This window comes from Anolis carolinensis, unplaced genomic scaffold (genome assembly GCF_035594765.1).
Source record: "Anolis carolinensis isolate JA03-04 unplaced genomic scaffold, rAnoCar3.1.pri scaffold_15, whole genome shotgun sequence".
In the NCBI taxonomy this organism is placed as follows: Eukaryota; Metazoa; Chordata; class Lepidosauria; order Squamata; family Dactyloidae; genus Anolis; species Anolis carolinensis.
The window spans coordinates 13,660,921-13,682,514 of NW_026943826.1; the positions used below are offsets into that span (position 1 = coordinate 13,660,921).

General features: G+C 44.5%; 1 protein-coding gene across 4 annotated transcripts in view; it reads left to right on the top strand.

Moving 5' to 3' along the window:
* nphp4 (nephrocystin 4) overlaps positions 1 to 21,594 on the top strand; it is a 231,594-nt gene that overhangs the window by 69,222 nt on the left and 140,778 nt on the right. The window lies entirely within an intron of this gene.

The window sequence follows — 21,594 nt, forward strand, 5'->3', positions numbered from 1 at the left end:
ACGCGTGGCCGAGCACAGCTAGTAATTTTATTATTATTATTATTATTATTATTATTGCGTGGAGGCTAATTTAACTTAATTTATGATGCCATAAAACTGCCAGCGGCATGCGAAGAACATGAGGAAGTACTATCATCAAAAGGACTCGGTGTTTTGTTTGTTTCCCGATCTGGAGGCGGTGGTCTTTCCCGTCCCTTCCCCACAATCCCTCCTCCTGCCTCCCTACTTAATGGCTACTTCCTCAAGTAGTCATATCATACGCCACATTAGAATGTCGAATGCCGTAAAAGGGCTTTACGACGCGACTGGCACTGCGTAAAAATAAAGTTTATCGGCGTGGCATTCCCCGGCTTTATAGGCCTTGAATTAAAGAAAGAGGGCCCTAAATTTCCCCTCCGCGCGTTAAAAGGGAGGGAAACCCGCCTCCGTGAAATGCGACACAGATGGAGTTCGGTCGAAAGCGGCTTTGCGGCGTCGTTCGCTCCAGGAAAAAGCGGCGTCGGTGGAGATCTTGCAAAAACGGCACGCGGGGAAGTCAATCTGCAACCACAGAGAGGGAAGAGGAGGCGGAATTAATGTCCGGAGCGGGATGGAAGAGAATGCACAAGTGGCTTCCGTGTTGTTAGTTCACCAAATCCGCTCTGGATACTAGATTTCCTTTGACCGCTTGGAGTGCCTTTGGTGTCACTGTGAGAAGGTTCTCCATAGCTCACGTGGGGCTCATCTGGATTTCATTGCAGCAATTTCCCAGACTATTTATTTATTTATTTATTGACAGTATTTCTATTCCGCCCTTCTTTCTCACCCCGAAGGGGACTCAGGGCGGATTACAATGAACACATATATGGCAAACATTCAATGCCAACAGACACACAACATACATTAGACAGACTCAGAGGCATTTTTAACATTTTTCCAGCTTCACGATTCCGGCCACAGGGGGAGCTGTTGCTTCACCGTCCAGTAGTGGCTGTACTTCCTCATTCCTTTCCTCGTGTTTTGCTGGCAGTTTTATGGTGTTGTAAATTAGCCTCCCCGCATAAAGCGTCCCTAAATTTCCCTAATTGACAGATGCAACTGTCTTTCGGAGCTGCATAGGTCAACAAACCGGGGCTATTAATGGTCGGAGGCTTAACCCAACCCATGCTTCGAACTCATGACCTCTCGGTCAGTAGTGATTTATAGCAGCTGGTTACTAGGCAGCTGCGCCACAGCCCAGCCCTGTGACTATGGACTATGTCACTCAGAGCCCCCCTCCGATGTCTAAATCCGGCCCGAGAACCTTGGAAGAAGCAATCTAAAGTACATTTCCAAACTCTGATCTTTTCTAAAGGTCACCCGTTCCCTCCCTTTGCCCCATTTTCGCAACTAATCGCCGTCCGTTTGGTCTCGGGACGAGCCTGGGACCAAGCGGCTCTCGAAATGTCACCTCCCCAATCCCCGACGGGGTTGAGATTAATATCTCATCATCCTTGGTGGAAGTTGCAGAAAGCCAGTGACTGTTGTAAAAATTAATGAGCAATTTAGACTCGCCCGCACCGACGACAGGAAAATCCATATGTCAATTAAAAGATTCCTTCCCCCCGGGAGGTTGCGAAAGCTCTTCGCCGAGGTTGCTCTTGGCACCGAGGCAGGAAAAACCAGACGGGGAGAGACTTCGAAAGGTTTGCGCCGGATGCGCCTTGACACTTGGCGCCAGCTACCACGTTCTACAGGGTGAAAAAGTAATCTAATAATAATAACTTTATTTTTATACCCCGCCCCATCTCCCCGGAGGGACTCGGAGCGGCTTACATGGGGCCATGCCCGACGACAATACAACAGCAGCAATAAAACAAATACCGAGAATAAAACAAATGTCGCATCAATAAAACATCAACATCAGTAAACAGTCATAAAAGTGAAACTGGTGGAAATCCGGAATACGGGCCGATGGGGAAGTATAGACCTTAATTTGTCTGGTTGGTCCTGACGACAGAAGGCTCATTGATTCAAAGGTTGAATGATGAGTCAATATATCCATTTGTCCATTTTAACTGAGAAATTACCTTCCCCATTTCGGCCCATTTCGGCCCATGTTGCACATTGCCTGGGTTCTATGAATTAGTCTCCAGTGTTAATATTGTATGTTTTATGTTGATTTTAACGATTGTTTTTACTGTAATTGATGTTTTTATTGGATAACTGTTTTATTGCTGTGTTTTGATATTTGATTGTTTTATCGGGCAAGGCCCCATGTAAGCCGCCCCGAGTCCCTTCGGGGAGATGGGGCGGGGTATAAAAATAAAGTTATTATTATTATTATTATTATTATTATTATTATTATTATTATTATTATTATTATATTATTATTATTATTATTATTATTATGACACAGCAAACAAGGTAGATATGCTGGATTTCGTATCACAAAATCCCAAGTCGAACTCTTCCCAAGTGTCTAGGACTGTGTGATGTATTTTCGGATGATGCGCGCAGATCCCAGCAGGGTGGCCTTTTGCAGTTGGCAGATCGTAATTTTGTCAATGTCTATTGTTTCCAAATGCCGGCTGAGATCTTTTGGCACGGCACCCAATGTGCCCATCACCACCGGGACCACCTGCACTGGTTTCTGCCAGAGTCTTTGAAGTTCAATCTTATAATCTTATTATTATTATTATTATTATTAATAATATATCAGCAAAAACCAGTGGTGGAATTATCAATTGGGCAAACCATTAGTGGCACTGGTGTCTGGCCAATCCCAGCCTCCGTAGAAGTGGAAACAGAGTCCCAGAGTCAAAATCAAACGAAACAGTCAAAACTGAGTTTCCAGAAATATTACGACAATCCATCTTCCTCTCTCCTGTGTGACTCAGTGTGAGTATCTGTCTATTCTGTATCTGACAAGGGGTTGTATCCAACATTTGTCTCTTACTGATGACCTGTCAGCAGGTGTCTAGATAAGGAGGATGAAAGTTTTCATCTTTCTCTCTCCTTTGTGACTCAGTGAGAGTATCTGTATCTGACTCTTTGAGGTTCTGTTCATTTGCAAGGATCTGCAGGGTGTGAAGTTCGGAATATGAATACTGTAAATAATAAATATTAGAGGAATAATGGCCCAGACGAGTAGTAGTATTTGAGCCTCAGGTCCAAGCTACTTCCTGGAAATATTACATTTCAAAATGTTCTCCAAGACGAAGCCGGGAAGATTGGTTCTGCCTGCGTAACCGCCTCCCGAGAAGCCTGGCGGGATTAAAGGCGCCTCCGACACATCCATATACAACAGATGCAAATGCCTTCCAGGTGGAATCAAATCAGTTCCATCCTTGAGCAGCTCTAATAATTACCCTTCTCCCCAGGAGGTGTGTAAACAGCGAGGGGAGATTGGGAGAAAGGAGGAGCAGAACGTGGTGGGAGCTGCGAGGAAACAACAACAACGATGGAGAATGTTGACGGCAAGAGAAAGAAGAACCTCTTCAACAAGGAGGCCCGGCTAAGTGGAAGGTCTCTTCAGGAGGGACATCCTGCTATAGCTCTAGTTTTTCCATTACTAGATCTCATCGAGTCTCAACTAGAGTTGTGTAAGTCGGCTAAACCCTGGTCCGTTTTCAGTGATTTGAAGGATTTTTCAGAGGAAACGCTGATGGAATTGTTCCAGAAATTGAGTGTCACGTCTGTAGATGGTCCACGTTTCGCAGCCATGTAACCAGGTTGGGAGGAGAATAGCTTTATAAAGAACCATCTTGGTCTCCCTACAAATGTCCCGATCCTCAAACACTCCCTGCTTCATTCGATCTTCCTCTGAAAGAGCACAGATGACGTTATCATCAGCATATTGGAGTTTTATAACAGATATAAGTCTTCTGAAAGAGCAGACTACGTTATCATCAGCATATTGGAATTCTGTAACAGATATAGGTCTTCTTCTGAATGAGCACAGACTACGTTATCAGCATATTGGAGTTCTATAACAGATATAAGTCTTCTGAAAGAGCAGACTACGTTATCATCAGCATATTGGAGTTCTATAACTGATATAGGTCTTCTGAAAGAGCAGACTACGTTATCATCAGCATATTGGAGTTCTGTAACAGATATAGGTCTTCTTCTGAATGAGCACAGACTACGTTATCAGCATATTGGAGTTCTATAACTGATATAGGTCTTCTGAAAGAGCAGACTACGTTATCATCAGCATATTGGAGTTCTGTAACAGATGTGGTAGGTCTTCTGAATGAGCACAGACTACGTTATCATCAGCATATTGGATTTCTATAACAGATGTAGTAGGTCTTCTGAATGAACACAGACCAACAAAGCCAATGACGAAGCATGCTGGGAGCTGCAATCCATGGACATTGTGACGCTCATTGTTAGCACTCCATAAGAATACGACCTCTTCATAGAGCGAATGCTATGTTGTGTCTCGTTTGCCTTCCTGCCTCCTCCTTCTTCTTCTCAACCTGGAACAAATCCGACGTCTCCTCGTCTCCTGCCGTAATGGCCTTTGCTTTCTCCGGTTAGTTGAAGGTACGCGTAGAGAGCCACCTCATTAGCAGATTGGAAAGAAAGAAAAAACATTTGCCTAATGCGACCGCGCCGTCCCTAAGTAACTCTGTCATCTCTCCATTTGGCACCGAGTCTAAATATTCATTTTAACTAATAGAGAAAGATCCTCGTCGATGTCTTATTAGACAGCTGGCGTGCTCCCAAGGAAGGCGGAGGCCGCCTCTTGCTTAATTGGGGGCTTCCTCGCACAACCCCGGCCACGCTCTCCCTTCGTGGCACAGAAATAAAGTTCTGCCCAGTCGGTAAACTCGTGATTAATTGCTTTATTTGCAAACGAGAGTTATCTTCCGCCTGATATTGGTCTCTGAGCAGGGTCAGACTTGGTTCAGTTTCACCCTAGATGTTCTGTTTCTCCTCCAGAATGGACATCCCAGGGCTCCTTAATTTGCATGAACCCGCCTGATGCCTCTCCCTTAACCCTTTCCTACCCTTTCCTATGGCACCAACCTGCCCTCCACCCAAGTGAAGGCTTTCATCTTTTGACCTGGATCTTTTGACCCAAATCGGGATTTTAATATTATTGTCTATATTGACTTTTATGACTGTTTTTAATCACGTTGAAGTTTTACTGCTCAGTTTAATGTTTTATCTGATTTGTGCTGTCGTGTCTGGGCATGGCCCCATGTAAGCCGCCCCGAGTCCCTCCGGGGAGATGGGGCGGGATATAAGAATAAAATTATTATTATTATTATTATTCATGCGGGGAACATTTCACCCTAGATGTTCTGTTTCTCCTCCAGAACGGACATCCCAGAGCTCCTTAATTTGCATGACCCCGCCCGCTGCCTCTCCCTTAACCCTTTCCTACCCTTTCCTATGGCACCATCCTGCCCTCCACCCAAGTGAAGGCTTTCATGCGAGGACCATTTCACCCTAGATGTTCTGTTTCTCCTCCAAAATGGAAATCCCAGGTTCCCTAATTTGCATGACCCCGCTCACTGCCTCTCCCTTAACCCTTTCCTACCCTTTCCTATGGTACACAGCAAACAGAGGAATTGATCAGCAACTGAACAAGAGGTTTGGGGAGAATTCACCACGATTTACAAGAGTTGCACTTGACCGACATCCAGAGAGCACTGTAAATCCAACTAACGATGGATCTGGACCAAGCTTGCCATGTATAACGGGACTTGCAGTACCTTCACTGATACAGCAAACACCTGTTGCTCCCTCTTTTAAAGAGTCTTGTGACCCACAGCTGCTCCGAAAGCGCTGTGTACGGATGAAAACCCGAGCCGAAGTGAGACGGAGTGCGCGTTCAATTGGATGTGATGTCGGTTTGAAGGGAACGTTCATCATGTGTCTGGTTGGGTTTTCCTCCAGCACTCAGCCGGCGCTGCCCTTTAAAGGATTCCTGTCGGCTCTCTTCCTTCCCCGCTCCTCCCTCCTCTTTTAAGACTCACTGGTTGTCAACAGTCATCGGGAAATAGACGTAGAGATACAGACGATGCAGGACACGGGGTTCTGAACTCGGGTTCTCCTCTTCGTAATCGCATCGCTTAGAGGCATTGAAGCCCCCATTCGTCTTGGTTTCGCATCTTACGTATATGTACAAGACGCAAAACGTGGGACTATTATCTATAGATAAATAGATAGTAAAATAGATAGATAGATGGATAGATAGATAGACTTCTAGAGTTGGAAGACACCCCAAGGGCCATCCAGTCCATCCTACAATAGATAGATAGATATTACTGTTGTTGTTGTTGTTGTTGTTGTTGTTGTTACAAATGCCGGATGGCCATCTGTTGAGGATGCTTTGATTGTGCTTGAAGATAGGAGTGGAGTTGACAAGATGGTCTTCTACTGGAATGCTGTTTATGTTGGTTAAAATTATCCTTAGTTTTAAATACTGTATTGTTCTTCCTTTCTTTCTTTTTGGCGCTACAAACGAGATCTTTGTAGTGTGCGTAATACGAATTCGTTCATATTATTTTTCCAATTAGTTCACACAAATATTCTCAATCCCTCTGGCTATGGCCCGAACAGTTAGCGAAGTTTTAGAACGCAATGCGGCCCCTGTATCCAAAAGTTCAATATGCAGTAATGCTATGTAGTAATTACTGTATTTTCAATTTTAGCACCAACATATCACAATGTATTGAAAACATTGACTACAAAAATGCGTTGGATAATCCAGAACGTTGGATAAGCAAGACTCTACTGTAGTTCACACAAACACTCTCAATCCCTCTGGCTATGGCCCGAACAGTTAGTGAAGTTTTAGAATGTAATGCGGCCCCTGTATCCAAAAGTTTGCCCTTGTCATATATATATATGTGTGTGTGTGTACATTATATTACATATAATCTATAATGTAAAATATTTCTTGGGGTTCGACGAGAAACTCTGCGGCTGAAAAAGTTTGAGAACCTCCGAACTAAAGGTTGGAAGAAGTCGTAATGCTGCAATTTTCTTACTCCACAACACAAATAGGGCAAGGCAGCTCTAGAATTGACTCGGTGGGAGAACCAAAAAGTCACAGAGACACCGAGACCGAAAGACAGGAGTTTTGCCCTCTCTTCTCTTGTTTGTGCTTAATAAAATCCGTGGTTGTTCAGCCACAGAAGTCCCAGCTGCCGAGAGAGGCTCAGGTGTTCTCTTCTGCTCGGATAATATTAACAACAGCTGCAAACAACGGTGCGGATGCATTATTGTCAGTCCCGGCAAGAGGCTCCGTTCTTTTCGGCCCAATCCGAGCCCTGTTGACTCTTGATGCTTCCGCTCTTCTCTTCCCACCCCGCTCTTTCGCTCTTTCTCTCGTTCGAATCCGGGCCACGACAGCTGCTGAAACGAGGACAAACCCAGCTGGATGGGAGCTTCGCATTAGGAACGCATTACCAATGCCTCCCTGCTCGATGCTGCTCTAAATAATATTTTTTCCGGAATATTTGCTTTGTTCTGTTTTGTGGGCTGCGTTAATGCATCTGTGTCGCGGAGACTGCCCTGCTTTCGCTGGAATCCCAAAAAACAAGGCCGTGTAGAGGAAAATCTTTGCACTGAGAAAACACAAGTTGTATTCCATGAAACGAAGGGGTGTTTGCACCCAGCAGAATCCAACCTGGGTCCTCGAGGTATGGAAAGTGTCTTCAGCAGCGTTGACGGCTGAGAAATGCACCAAGTCCTAGTTAGGACCACAAAAAACCCCTTTAGATCTAATTTAGGTGGTGGAAGAGTCTGCCGAAGGGAGAAGGACATCATGGGATTGTTAGAAATGTTGACCCCGAAGGATAAAAACGTACAGTTTGGGCTAATGTTGTCTAGCAGCCTTCAGAAAGGACTAGCAAGCGGAAGTCCTAAACGCGCCCAGAAAGGTGACATTCCCGGTGGCCTTTCCTGCCCTTTTCACTTCTTATTATCGGATCCAACTGTGCAGAGGGACCTTCTGCCCCCAACACCATTCTCTAGGTAGACCTTTCATAGCTTCTGATCCAGGAGTTTGAGAAAGGCAGCAGGCCAGGTTGATCGGATGGCCTGATTGAGAATAATCTGCAGGACTGCACGGAATCAGTCGGATCTTGGGGTTGTTGTATCTCTTTTGGTCTGTGTGGCCATGTTCCAGAAGTATTCTCTCCTGACGTTTCGCCCACATCTATGGCAGGCATCCATAGTTGGTTCACCGTTCCAGAAACGGGGTCTCTTCTATTTGCGGAGAACCAGCAGGACGGTTCCAGATGCTGCAGCAGTTGTGGCTGGAAAAAGTAGCTTTGTGTAGTCTCCTTCCACTACAGAAGTATTAATAACATGAAAGGGAAACTGGAGGCAAGAAGGAGGAACAGAAGGAAGGAAGGAAGGAAGGAAGGAAGGAAGGAAGGAAGGAAGGAAGGAAGGAAGGAAGGAAGGAAAGATGGGTGGAAGGATGGACGGAAGGAAGGAAGGAAGGAAGGAAGGAAGGAAGGAAGGAAGGAAGGAAGGAAGGAAAGATGGGTGGAAGGATGGACGGAAGGAAGGAAGGAAGGAAGGAAGGAAGGAAGGAAGGAAGGAAGGAAGGAAGGAAGGAAGGAACGAAGGATAGAAGGAAGGATGGAAGGAAAGACGGGTGGAAGGAAGGAAGAAAGGAAGGAAAGAAGGAAGGATAGAAGGAAGGAAACATGGGCGGAAGGATGGACGGAAGGAAGGAAGGAAGGAAAGAAGGAAGAAAGGAAGGAAGGAAAGAAGGAAGGAAAGATGGACGGAAGGATGGACAGAAAGAAGGAAGGAAGGAAAGGAGGACGGAAGGATGGAAGAAAGGAAAGAAGGAAGGATGGAAGGAAAGAAGGAAGAAAGGAAGGATAGAAGGAAGGAAAGATGGGCGGAAGGATGGACAGAAGGAAGGAAGGAAGGAAGGAAGGAAGGAAAGAAAGAAAGAAGAAAGGAAGGAAGGAAAGAAGGAAGGAAGGAAGGAAGGAAGGAAGGATAGAAGGAAGGAAGGAAGGAAGGAAGGAAGGAAGGAAGGAAGGAAGGAAGGAAGGAAGGAAGGAAGGAAGGGAGAAGTGGGGTGACGGTACTTCATCAACGAGAAGAGACCACTCCGAAGGGGAGTGAGTTCATGCTGCCAAAAACTCACTGGTTGATTTATATTCATTCAAAGGAAGTCACAATCCTCTTAGTTGTTCCCCTGGGGATAGTCACAGTCTTGAAATGTCATCGTAGCTTTCAGGAGTAAAGGAACATCAAACCCAACATTTGCAAGAGAGAGAGTGTGTCTTCTTCTCTTTTTTTTGCAGCTCGGTATGGTTCCCTTGGGGGATTTCTCTTCTCAGTGGGAGCCGATTCATCTCCTCTTTTCTCCTCCCTGGGTCTTTAAAAGGAAGAAGAGCGGAAGAGATGCCGAGAAACACCCAGATCCCTCCTCACTCTGCGCCAGGGACAATGGGGAGCTTCGTTTACTCTGTCATGGCTTTTGCTGGAATCGGTCACTTGTAGTCTCTAGCCAAGAAGAACGCAAGGAGAAGGATATAGGTTAAGGACGGGGAGCTTCAATTCCTGGGACAGAATCGGGTCCTCAAGATCTCCATATGGGCTTCTCCAAATGGCCACTCCATAACTTGGCCTCTAGACAATATTTACTATTCTAAATATTCTAGATTGTGCCTCCTACGACTTAGTTACCGGCACAAAAACTTTACATTAAAATGTGTCATTTTCTGGATATCAGTATCTCTTCACTGGCTTGCAGGTCAAAAGAGCAGACTTTTGGATCTCGACTTTCATAATTGGACTCTTGCGGCAAAGACAACTTGTTCCCCTACCACGTCATTCGTTCCATAAGAGCAGACTTTTGGATCTCGACTTTCATAATTGGACTCTTGTGGCAAAGACAACTTGTTCCCCTACCACGTCATTCGTTCCATAAGAGCAGACTTTTGGATCTCGACTTTCATAATTGGACTCTTGTGGCAAAGACAACTTGTTCCCCTACCACGTCATTCGTTCCATAAGAGCAGACTTTTGGATCTCGACTTTCATAATTGGACTCTTGCGGCAAAGACAACTTGTTCCCCTACCACGTCATTCGTTCCATAAGAGCAGACTTTTGGATCTCGACTTTCATAATTGGACTCTTGTGGCAAAGACAACTTGTTCCCCTACCACGTCATTCGTTCCATAAGAGCAGATTTCTGGATCTCGACTATCATAATCTGATTCTTGTAGCAAGGACAACTTGTTCCCCTACTACGTCATTCGTTCCATAAGAGCAGACTTTTGGATCTCAACTTTCATAATTGGAGTCTTGTGACAAAGACGACTTGTTCCCCTACCACGTCATTCTTTCCATAAGAACAGACTTTTGGATCTCGACTTTCATAATTGGAGTCTTGTGGCAAAGACGACTTGTTCTCCTACCACGTCATTCTTTCCATAAGAACAGACTTTTGGATCTCGATTATTGTAATCTGATTCTTGTAACAAAGACAACTTGTTCCCCTACCACGTCATTCGTTCCATAAGAGCAGATTTTTGGATCTCGACTATCGTAATCTGATTCTTGTAGTGAAAACAACTTGTTCCCCTACCACATCATTAATTCTGTCCGAGCGTGGAGTCACGGCAGCTTATCTCCACTTATTTTGATTCTTCCCACCCAGAGGAGAGCTTTGGTGACTGCAAGATCAATCTTTCCAGCACAAAAACGGAAACCCCTCCCGAATTTAGGAATTTCCTACTGGGAAATTTCCGATAGAGTCCTGCGAACCTGCTTTTCCTAGAAGCCAGTGTCATTCTGTGCCTCATGAGAAGTTGAATGGAGTCAGAGAAGCTCGCCGTCAGTTAGCAGCCACTCTATATTTCCTCCTGTTATTTTCTGAAGCACTTGAGAGAGACGGCCTACCACTAACACTGGCGTTTCTTCTTTTGCTCATCGCCTTGATAGATATTTTTTTCGGCGAATCGTTTGTCTTCGCTGGAGCGCCCGGACTTGCAATTGATAGCGAAAGGCAGCCCACCGATTCCAACTCCATGCTTGCTTCCTTCCCCGTAATTATGCTCCTTTCCTTTTAATTACATTCTCGTATTAATCTCCATTGTGTAAAACAATTTCCAGTTCCAATTCATCTTATAGCCCAAAATCAACAGGGCTGAGATTAAAAGTAATCCATCGTGATGTTTCCATCGAAGCTGAAATACGGGCTTCATCGGCATTCCTTAGCCCCGTTTTTAGAACCGGGTTGAAGGGCACAGAGGCAAATGTGGACAGGGCGCCACAACTCCTGAAGTTCCTTACTGTCCTGTGACCTTTTTGGTTGTCTTAATACATGTATTCCTACAATATGGTTTTCTGTAGCAGAACAACTCCTTTCAAAGTAAGGACTGCAAAACAGGAAACAACATTTTCGAACCAGGAACAGAACATTTTTAAAATTTTGTTGCAGTATTATAAATAACTAGCGGTGCCCAGCCACGCGTTGCTGTGGCAAAGTGGTGGTGGTATTGGTTAAAAGTTGTTGTGGAATTTTTATTTGAAGTTATTTGTATTTTTTAATTAATTTTATTGTAACTTATCTTTTTTATTTATTATATTTTATTATTTTGTTGTATTATTTTTAGTTATTTTGTTATAGTATTTTATTGTATTAATTTTTAGTGTTTTTAATTATTTTTATTGTATTATTTGTATTTATTTTATTTTTTATTCTTTTATTAACACTGGGCTGAGTGGGTTGCTAGGAGACCAAGTGGGCAGAGCTTAGCCTTCTAAGTGGCAGCAATTGGATAAAAACAATTATTTCTCTCCCTCTAATTAGGACTTTATTTTTCTTTTCTTTTTGTTGTATCAACCTAGAGGCATGGATGATGGGTTGTGTTGTCAAATTTCGAGGTTGGGGGGCCTGTAGTTTGGTTGTTTTGTCGGTCGCCGTGATGCCATCACTCATTTATATATATAGATAATGTTTTGTCCTAGGCCGAAATTTCATTACCCTTTTATATATATAGATACACACACACACACACACACATATACACACGGAGTCTTTGCTCTGGAGAGACACTGTGCAAGATTTGAACCTCGCTTTCCAACTCGGTGGCAGTTTGTCCTGGAAAAGAAATTGCTGCCGGCATTGACCATGAGAGCCAGTATCTTGGGAAGCAAATGAAGAGCGAGTTATGGGCCCTCCGAGGATTAATCCTGGGTGATTAAATCATTGTAATGTGCAAACACCCATTTCTTCTTCATCGGGAAGGCTTATAAATATGTAATGATGTTAAGTAGGCCTTAATTTAAAGGTTATTTATCTTTTTCCCTATAAATATTTGCAGTGCTTTCTGCCCGGGCATTAAATTAAGAAGGGAGGAAAGACACACAAGGAAGCACCATTTGTTTTTTTCCACTGAGCCAGAAAATCAAAATACAGAGCAAAAGCAGAATTAACTAAAGATGGTGGGAGCTTAGGCTGGACTTATATGGAACTATCCAGAATGCCGAACCTGTTTTCGGGGAAACGAGTTGTCCATGGCCAAATGGGACAGCACTTCAATGATATCTCCATTGCCTGTTTTCTGGTATTAGAGATGCCACCTTGGAACAGGAGAAGACCACACTTTCTCCAGTTTAGACAATGGTTGACAAAGTCGTGTAATGATATTGGTGCTCCTTTCCTTCTTGCAGTTCCTCTGGGTGGGATGAATCGGAGTACGAAGTCAAGCTGCCAGGACTCCACTTACACAGAATCAATGACGTGGTAGGGGAACAAGTTGGATGATGTCTTATTTACGTATTTATTTATTTACAGCATTTATATTCCGCCCTTCTTTCTCACCCCGAAGGGGACTCAGGGCAGATCACATTACACATATAGGCAAACATTCAATGCCTTTTAACATAGAACAAAGACAAGACAAACATAGGCTCCAAGCGGGCCTCGAACTCATGACCTCCTGGTCAGAGTGATTCATTGCAGCTGGTTGCAGCTGGCTTGCTCTCCCGCCTGCGCCACAGCTCGGGCCTGCAATAGTCTTGCAATAGCATGGGTGATACAGTAGAGTCTCACTTATCCAACACTCGCTTATCCAACGTTCTGGATTATCCAACGCATTTTTGTAGTCAATGTTTTCAATACATCATGTTATTTTGGTGCTAAATTCGTAAATACAGTAATTACTACATAGCATTACTGTGTATTGAACTACCTTTTCTGTCAAATTTGTTGTATAACATGATGTTTTGGTGCTTAATTTGTAAAATCATAACCTAATTTGATGTTTAATAGGCTTTTCCTTAATCCCTCCTTATTATCCAACATATTTGCTTATCCAACATTCTGCCGGCCCGTTTATGTTGGATAAGTAAGACTCTAGTGTACTTTCTTTCTCCCATCTTCTCCACTCTGCTGCCAGGACTCCACTTACACGGAATCAAGGACGTGGTAGGGGAACAAGTTGGACGAAGTCTTGCAATAGCAATGGTGATACTTTCTTTCTCTCATCTTCTCCACTCCACGTTTCTCAAAGCAACAGTTGCTCAAGGCCTTGGAAGGCATCCTTGCCACGGCTTCCTTCCAACCAAGTGTCTTCTGAGCAGAGAAGAACTGGACCGAATGGGAAGATTCGAGAGCCACCGAAACGGCCAATCGAAACTATTCTTGCTTCCTCTCCTGTTTTTTGTGATTGACGCCCCTGGAAGCCATATATGACCCTAGGTCCAAACTTTGCCCCGTCTTCCTTCAAGATTTAGAGAAATCGGCAAGTGCGGAGAAGGGGAGGGCGAGTGGGGAGGGCGAGTGGGCTCCCAGCTGCTCCTTCCTGTCCAGCACAACTTGTCCCTTCGAGTGGATTGAATCTGACACTTCTCCGGAGCTCATCCTTCCCCTTGAGTGACAGTTTGAGCTCAAGGCTTGCTCGATATGCAAATAGATGCAAAGCACATCTAATGCTTGGCTGCAAAGACCCGCTCACTAAGTTGACAGAGAACACTGCCTTGCTGACTAATTCTTAGCAATTTCCATAAACCCTTCACTCCAGTGGCTGGGCTTGGGCTGAGCCCAGAGCTTCACCACGTTGCCTCCCTTGGCCTCCTCATTTGGAATATTTCAAAGCCTGTTGCTTTTCGATGATTTCTTCCATGCTTCTGGTAAGGAAAACAGCGGCCTGCTTACTAATACAAGCCTTGCTCGCCCTGGGAAGTATCATCTATGAGCCAAAAGTGGACTACGTAGCCGTTTACCATGTTGTCATGATGTATATTCTATAGGATCTTTCCAGAAAGTAGAAAGAAATCAGCGGTGAGGATAAAGAGGGTCAAAAAAGGTGCTGCCATTTTTCCCAGGACATACATTAATAGGAAGCCATATAATTAAAAATATAGGCAGTTACTTGTTTATTTCCGGAAATGGAAAGTGGAACTTGAGTCAAACAGAATCAGAGAATGAGAAACACATTTAAACAGTTTGGATTGAGGTCGAATTTAGACTAGGACCACAGTTAAGGAAGGCCCGTGCCCGGCGAGCGTTGATGCGAAAGAAGACACATTTGCATCTGTTGCTAAGGGATAAACAGTTGTCAGGTCAAAAAACAAAACAAAACAAGTCGCTGGGGACATCTCCGCGCAGATTGTCCTTCTCAGCTCCCGAACAAATCGAAGCGCAGTCCAATTTGACAGTGCTGATAATTGCCACCCGATATAAAACAGGAGGATTACGTTTCTCCCCTTCCTCCCGAGGGACGCTTGTAAAAGTACCACAAATGTCACTGTGATCCCCGATTATTTATCCCGGCAGTTTATCCCGGAAGCAGTCACGCCTCTCCCCAAATTGTCCTCATTTGCCCTTATTGATCCCAGGAAAGAGACCCGTGCGATTGGCTACTTAGCAAAGTGCGATATCATTATTCCGCATTTGTAATAGAAAATGGGAAGTCAACTGTTCTTTGGGTATCGTTGGACTATTATTTCAAATGCACAATACCTAATGGTAGAAAGGGGACGGGAAGTCGACCATCCTTTGGATATTGTTGGATTGCAGTGTTGTCATTACGTCAAATGCATAAAAGGGATGGCATGTCGATCATTCTTTGGAAATAGTTGGATTGCAACGATGTCATTGTTTCAAATGCATAATCCCTGAAAGAGATGGGACGTTGTCTGTTCTTTGGCTATTGTTGGGTCGCAATGGTGTCATCGTTTTCCAGCTTCCGGCTTCATGAGGGTATGCTCGATTCCATCCACTTGTGACACCATTCCTTTCCGCACACTGCTGGAAGTTTTCATGGTGTCGTCAATTAGTTAAATGAGGTCTCTTCCAACTCTACTATTCTATGATTCTATGAATTAGCCTCCACACATAAAAACGGTACCTAAAATTTTCTACTTGACAGATGCAACTGTCTTTTGAGCTGCTTAGGTCAACAACGAGCTAGGCTATTAATGGTCAGGAACTCAATCTGACCCGGGTTTCTCACCCTAAAGGGGACTCAGGGCGGATTACAATGCACATATACATGGCCTCCCTGCATAAAGTGGTACCTAAATTTTCTACTTGACAGATGCAACTGTCTTTTGAGCTGCTTAGGTCAACAACGAGCTAGGCTATTAAATGGTTGGGGGCTCAATCCGACCTGGGCTTCCATCTCATGAACTCTTGGTCAGTAGTAATTTATTGCAGCTGCGCCACAGCCTAGATCGGAGTAAGCAAATTGCAGCCCTGGGACCACATTTGCCCTTCCAAGCCTTCTTTGGAAATGTCAGCAATTGGATGGTTCGGATTGGAGGGGCAATCGTTTAGAAACTCTAAAGCGCCCCCCAGTTTTGTAATGACTTTTGAAACATTTTTTTATTGATTGCACATGCCTTTTGCTTTCTATGGATCTCTTTCTCCATTGAAGCTCGTCCGGTCACTCTGATGTGGGTCTGTGTTTGGTCTCAAAGCCACGACTAGAACTTGCAGGCTGTTGTAGCTCTCGATTCACCGTCTGCACGGTCCCGTCCTCCTGCCGGGCTTTAATGCTTCCAATCTCCTCTTGATGACTCCCCAGGTCGGCAGCCAAATAAGCCGTTCAGAATTAAAGCCCTTCTCCTCCACAGCCAGGTTGCTATGGAGATGCCACGGTGGTAAAATCCCTCTCTTGCTCGGTCTGTCTTGCTTCCTCGCACCAGGAAAGGTGCTCATTTCGGAGGCCGTTGTTGAAGGGAGCCGAGGAGAAAGGGCAGGTAGCGGGGTCTCACCAAGGATGCGAGGAAGGATTGGCAGCTCATGCCTGGAAACAGGAGGTGGCTAATGCGTCCCAGCGGTTCCCCAGGCTTTCCCGCCGTCCTCCTTGACAGTTTGCGCAGCCTCCCGCATCACGCTCCGTCCCGAATGTGTCTTTTGCAAGAGCTCAGCTGGTGCCACGGATCCGGGCGGGAGGAAGCCAGCTGGAAGCCCAAAGTTTGCTCACCCACATTTCCCCCTTGGCAGGCGACGTTCTCAGAGGAGATTTTGAAAACGGTTCCCTGCGTGGAGTGTTGTGTGGTTTTGGGGATGGATGGTTGATCGTGCTTTTCCGGCATGGCAGGGGGTTGGACTAGATGGCCCATCTGGTCTCTTCCAACTTTATTATTCTGTGATTCTATGAATGTGTCGTAGCAGTGTTTTCTCCTCCTGATGTTTCACCTGCATCTGTTTCTAGCATCTTCAGAGGATCTCTGATAGTCAGACAAGTATGTGTATATATATACGTATACACCTGTGGAATAATGTCCAGGGTGGGAGAAAGAACCATTGTCTGTGAAACAAATCTGAGCCACCTAAAGGGAAGCTGTTCTTACCATACATCAAGGGAACCACTGACCACATAGGGAAGCTGATGAAGAACACAACCTACAAACTATCTACAGACCCACCAAGGAATGCATCAGGGGAACCACTGACCACATAGGGAGGCTGATGAAGAACACAACATCCAACTATCTACAGACCCACCAAGGAATGCATCAGGGGAACCACTGACCACATAGGGAGGCTGATGAAGAACACAACATCCAACTATCTACAGACCCATCAAGGAATACATCAAGGGAACCACTGACCACATAGGGAACCTGATGAAGAACACAACCTACAAACTATCTACAGACCCACCAAGAAAATTCAACAAATGCTACGGCTGGCAAAGGACAAGAGGGCTCTGGTAACTACTACATATCGTGCAGAAGGGACAGAGAGTTTAATCTATGCCGACAATCGTGCCATCACCGCCCAAGCAGGGAGCTTTGAAATGGTTGAACAGAAGTTCTCTGAAGCTTTGGGTGCTCTTACTGCCTATTACATGGGAAACTATCCGATCCCTAATCCATCTGTGCTGATGATCACGTCATCAGTGCCCAACCAGGGAGCTTTGAAATGGTTGAACAGAAGCTCTCTGAAGCTTTAGGTTTTCTTACTGCCTGTTACAGGGGAAAACATCTGATCCCTAATCCATCTATGCTGACGATCATGCCATCACCGCCCAAGCAGGGAGCTTTGAAATGGTTGAACAGAAGCTCTCTGAAGCTTTAGGTGCTCTTACTGCCTATTACAGGGGAAACCATCTGATCCCTAATCCATCTAAAATGCAGACGTGTCCTTTTCACCTCAGATCAGATTTATCTGGGAAGGAATCCCGCTGGAGCATTGCAGCACACCCAAATATCTGGGAGTCACTCTGGACCGTGCTCTGACTTACAAGAAGCACGGCTTGACTATAAAGCAAAAAGTGGCCGCTAGAAATAAAACTGACCGGCACAACCTGGGGATCACAAGGCTTAGGTCTCAATGGCTCCATGGGTTCAAATGGAAGGACAGGAGATTCCTCTTAGACCTTAGGAAGAGCTTCCCGTGGTTGCCTCCAAATGTGGCCCCGACACGTCCGGCCCCGGAGGGAAAGGAGGAGGCTCGGAGGGAGGCGATGTTTTGGCACCGTTGCGAATCGTCTCATTTGTAGGCAATTTGCTCACTCCGGTGGAATTTTAATTAGCCTTTCATTCCTTTTTCTTCCCCTGCTGCTCGCCTGGATATTATACCTTTAATCCAAACCATCGAGTCTTGGTGATCGGAATTTCCCTCGGGAGTCGGCTGAAGAAAGGACGCGGCGGGGGCGAGTTGGCAGACAAATAATAACAATAATAAATAAATAACCGGCCTCTTTGAATTACGCGTCGGCTCGGCGCAGGAGCGGATAAATCCACTCCAACTTGAGGAAGCCGCCCTCGCTTAAATTAACACCTTTTCATTAAAACCGCGGAAAGTTGTTTTTTTTTTTTCCCCTGACAAAGCAGTAGCTGCGAGGGATCACTTTTATGGCCGAGACAATGAGAAGCATCGCGGGGCTTGAACTGAAGCAGGAAATTGGCAATTTCAGAGAAACAGAGGCTGCAAAATGGAATTGGTCAAAGCGGAGCAAAGGGGGCGGAAAGCAGCACGGCGGATGATCCGATCGTGAAGGAAACGAGGAAAAGGCGAATCCAAGAGACTGGTATTGGTTGGATCCAAAGAGACCAAACCTCAATGGCTGCTGGTCCATTTCTGGGCAGAATCCAAAGTCCAGTTGACCCTACATGTCCATTTCGGGCAGCAGATCCCAACCTGTGGTCCGTGGACCACTAATGGACCGCAAGAACTAAAATATGGACTGCAGCCTCATTAGGCCTGTTCCTGGGGTTATTTGGGGGATTCAAACTATGAGTCAACTATAAGACTTTGTTTGGTTTTTATTTCTATTTGACAATATTGGCACTTAAACCATAAATAGGAATCGTTTTTCCGTAATACCTTTGCAAGTGTTGCTAAGTGTATTTCCTTTGTGTTAAGAACTACACTAATGTAGTGAATGAGAATACAAATAGTGGATACCTTGAGTAAAGTATTCATTGCAATATACACTACTAGTAAACATAAGAGATTCCATAGGGATGGGGCTATGATCTACTGGAAACTGGCCTGGTTCTGGCACAGTCGCAGGTTCTGGAGTAGGCTCTGGTGCTGATCCAGCTGGTCCTTCTGGTCCCCTTCTGGATTCTTCTGAACACTGGCGCAGGCCTGACGCAAACCTGGGCCCATAACCACTGTTAGAGCACGCGGTTTGGATAAACACACATGCAGCGGAAGATCAACGAAGAATCACTGGCACCAATAAAGAGGCTGAAGCCTGTTTGGCTATCTACAAAAAGTTTACTAACAAACGGAAAACTCTCAAGACGATATATACAGACAGAGTGCAGAGAGCAGAGAGGGCAGAGGGCAGAGGGCACAAGGAGCTATTTATAACCACCTCTACAGTCTGATGCAATACACAGTTAACTCTTTACACACTCGCATAGTGGACAGCAGACAGTGCATGATGCAATCTCCAGCTCACATTGCAACACTATAACTCAATTACATTTAAACAACTCTATATACAATCATTCCCACTTCAACACTACCACTGTTTCTAGCCAAACCCAGTTTATATTGATGTTAAATATGACACCATAATTCCCTTCGTTTGCAGCTTGTATAACAAGTGCCACTAAAAGTTGTTTATATAGAAGGTAATATTATATCACCTACAGTACTTACATACTATATAACATACTTTCCTTTTTTTACGTTTCTCTGGCATATATTCTGTATCAGAAACTAGAGCTGATGTGGTCTATCCAATGTAATTTTCTGAATCAGCAGCCCAAGTAATCAAACCAAATCTAAAGTTGACCAAAAACTGATTCGTAACAATTTTTGGTGCTAATGTTGGAGAGTGGTCCCTGGTCAAAGAGATCCCTGGTCAAAGTGATCCCTGGTCAAAGTGGTCCCTTGTCAAGGTGGTCCCTGGCCAAAGTAGTCCATGGCCAAAGTGGTCCCTTGTCAAGGTGGTCCCTTGTCAAGGTGGTCCCTGGTCAAGATGGTCCCTGGCCAAAGTGGTCCCTGGTCAAAGTGGGCCCTATTCATAATAGCCTTGTGCTTTTTCTAGAAAGTCCCAAATAAGTGGCCTCTGATCAAAAAATGTTGGGAACCACTGATTTAGGGTCACTGAAATGGAAAAGGAATCCTGCAAATATCGGCCTGCTAGTTATTTTCCAACCCGAGATAACACGTTTCCTAGATATGAACAGATAGGTCCTCCTTTGGCCGCAGAGCAAGCCACTCCGATGTTCCGCTTTCAGAAAGCCGCCTTATCGACGGCAAGGAGTGCAATGGCTTTGCTCCAGTTTCTGGGGAAGAGCGATAGGAGGCTTTCTGTAAGCAACCGAGCTTGACTTGTGCGAACAGCGACGAAACGCTCTCATCATCTCAAGGAACGGAGGAGTATTTCCCACTTGGCCTTCCTTGGATCCCTTCCCAGGAACGATCCGTGTTATTGATAGTGTTTCTCTTGTTTTATTCCTTGTTATTTGTTTGGGGAGCTTTCGCTCAGCTGGTGCCTATCGTGTTCTTTTTCTTCTTCTAAGCAGTCTTGGGATAGATCCTTCATCGTATTCCTGCCCGGTCTTATTGCTTATTGTCTGTGGACCAGAACTCTAGGATTCTGTGGCAAAAAACCTTCTCCAGAATATTGCAATGAAGTGCTCCATACCCTCCAGCATTTCACAGACAAAACCTAGCGGTACGATTCATCAAAAACATCTTTCCTTTTTATTAGGAATGATTGACGTGGATCTTAACAAGAATCAAGAGATTCTATTTAACTATTTTGTAACAGCAGCCAGAAAGAATACTATATGCAAAGAAGTGGAAATCAACAGAAACACCAACTAAAGAAGAATGGATATTAAACATTATGGATATAAAGAACATGGACACACTGACATATTACTTGAAGACCCATCGTGGTAAACCAAAAAAAGAAACAGATTGGACATTACTGACAACTTATATAGAACAAGAACTTTCTACAAAAACATAATGTCGGAGTGGACTTATAATGATAACAAGTACAAAATATTCTATCACTTAGAAGAAAAGACGGGAAGTACTTTTTTTTCTTATTCTCTTTTTAATTATTTTTTGTATGTTTTGAGGGGGTTTTTTCCCTTTTTTGGGTTTTTTTCTTGTTTTTAACCCTTTTCCAATTTTTATTTTTATTTTTTTCTCTTTTCCCTCACTTATTATAATTTTCTTCCATCCAACAATTTTTATTTTTATCTCCATTGGTTTTTTTTCCTCCTTCTCCTCATCACACCCCCCTTTTCACTTTCTTTTCTATACTCATTATTGTTCTCACTCTTTTTATGTTCAAAAACACTTAATCTATATATATAAAAGGGTAATGGGATTTCGGCCTAGGACAAAACAACAAAACTACCCATCCCAGAAACACTAAACTTGGCAGCACAACCCCTCATCCATGCCTCTACGTTCATACAACAAAAAGCTCCAGTTACTCCAGAAAACGGCCAGGCTTTGATACTGCAAGGCTATTCACTGCTATTCCATAAGGATTCCCATACGCCACAGCAACACGTGGCCGGGCAAAGCTAGTAAAAAATATTTTAAAAAACATCTTTCCTGGCGTTTCACCTGCATCTATGCCAGGCATCCTCAGAGGTAATGATAGATGCAGGCGAAACGTCAGGAAAGAATGTTTCTGGAACATGGAAAACTCACAGCAACCCAGTGATTCCAGTCATGATTCCAG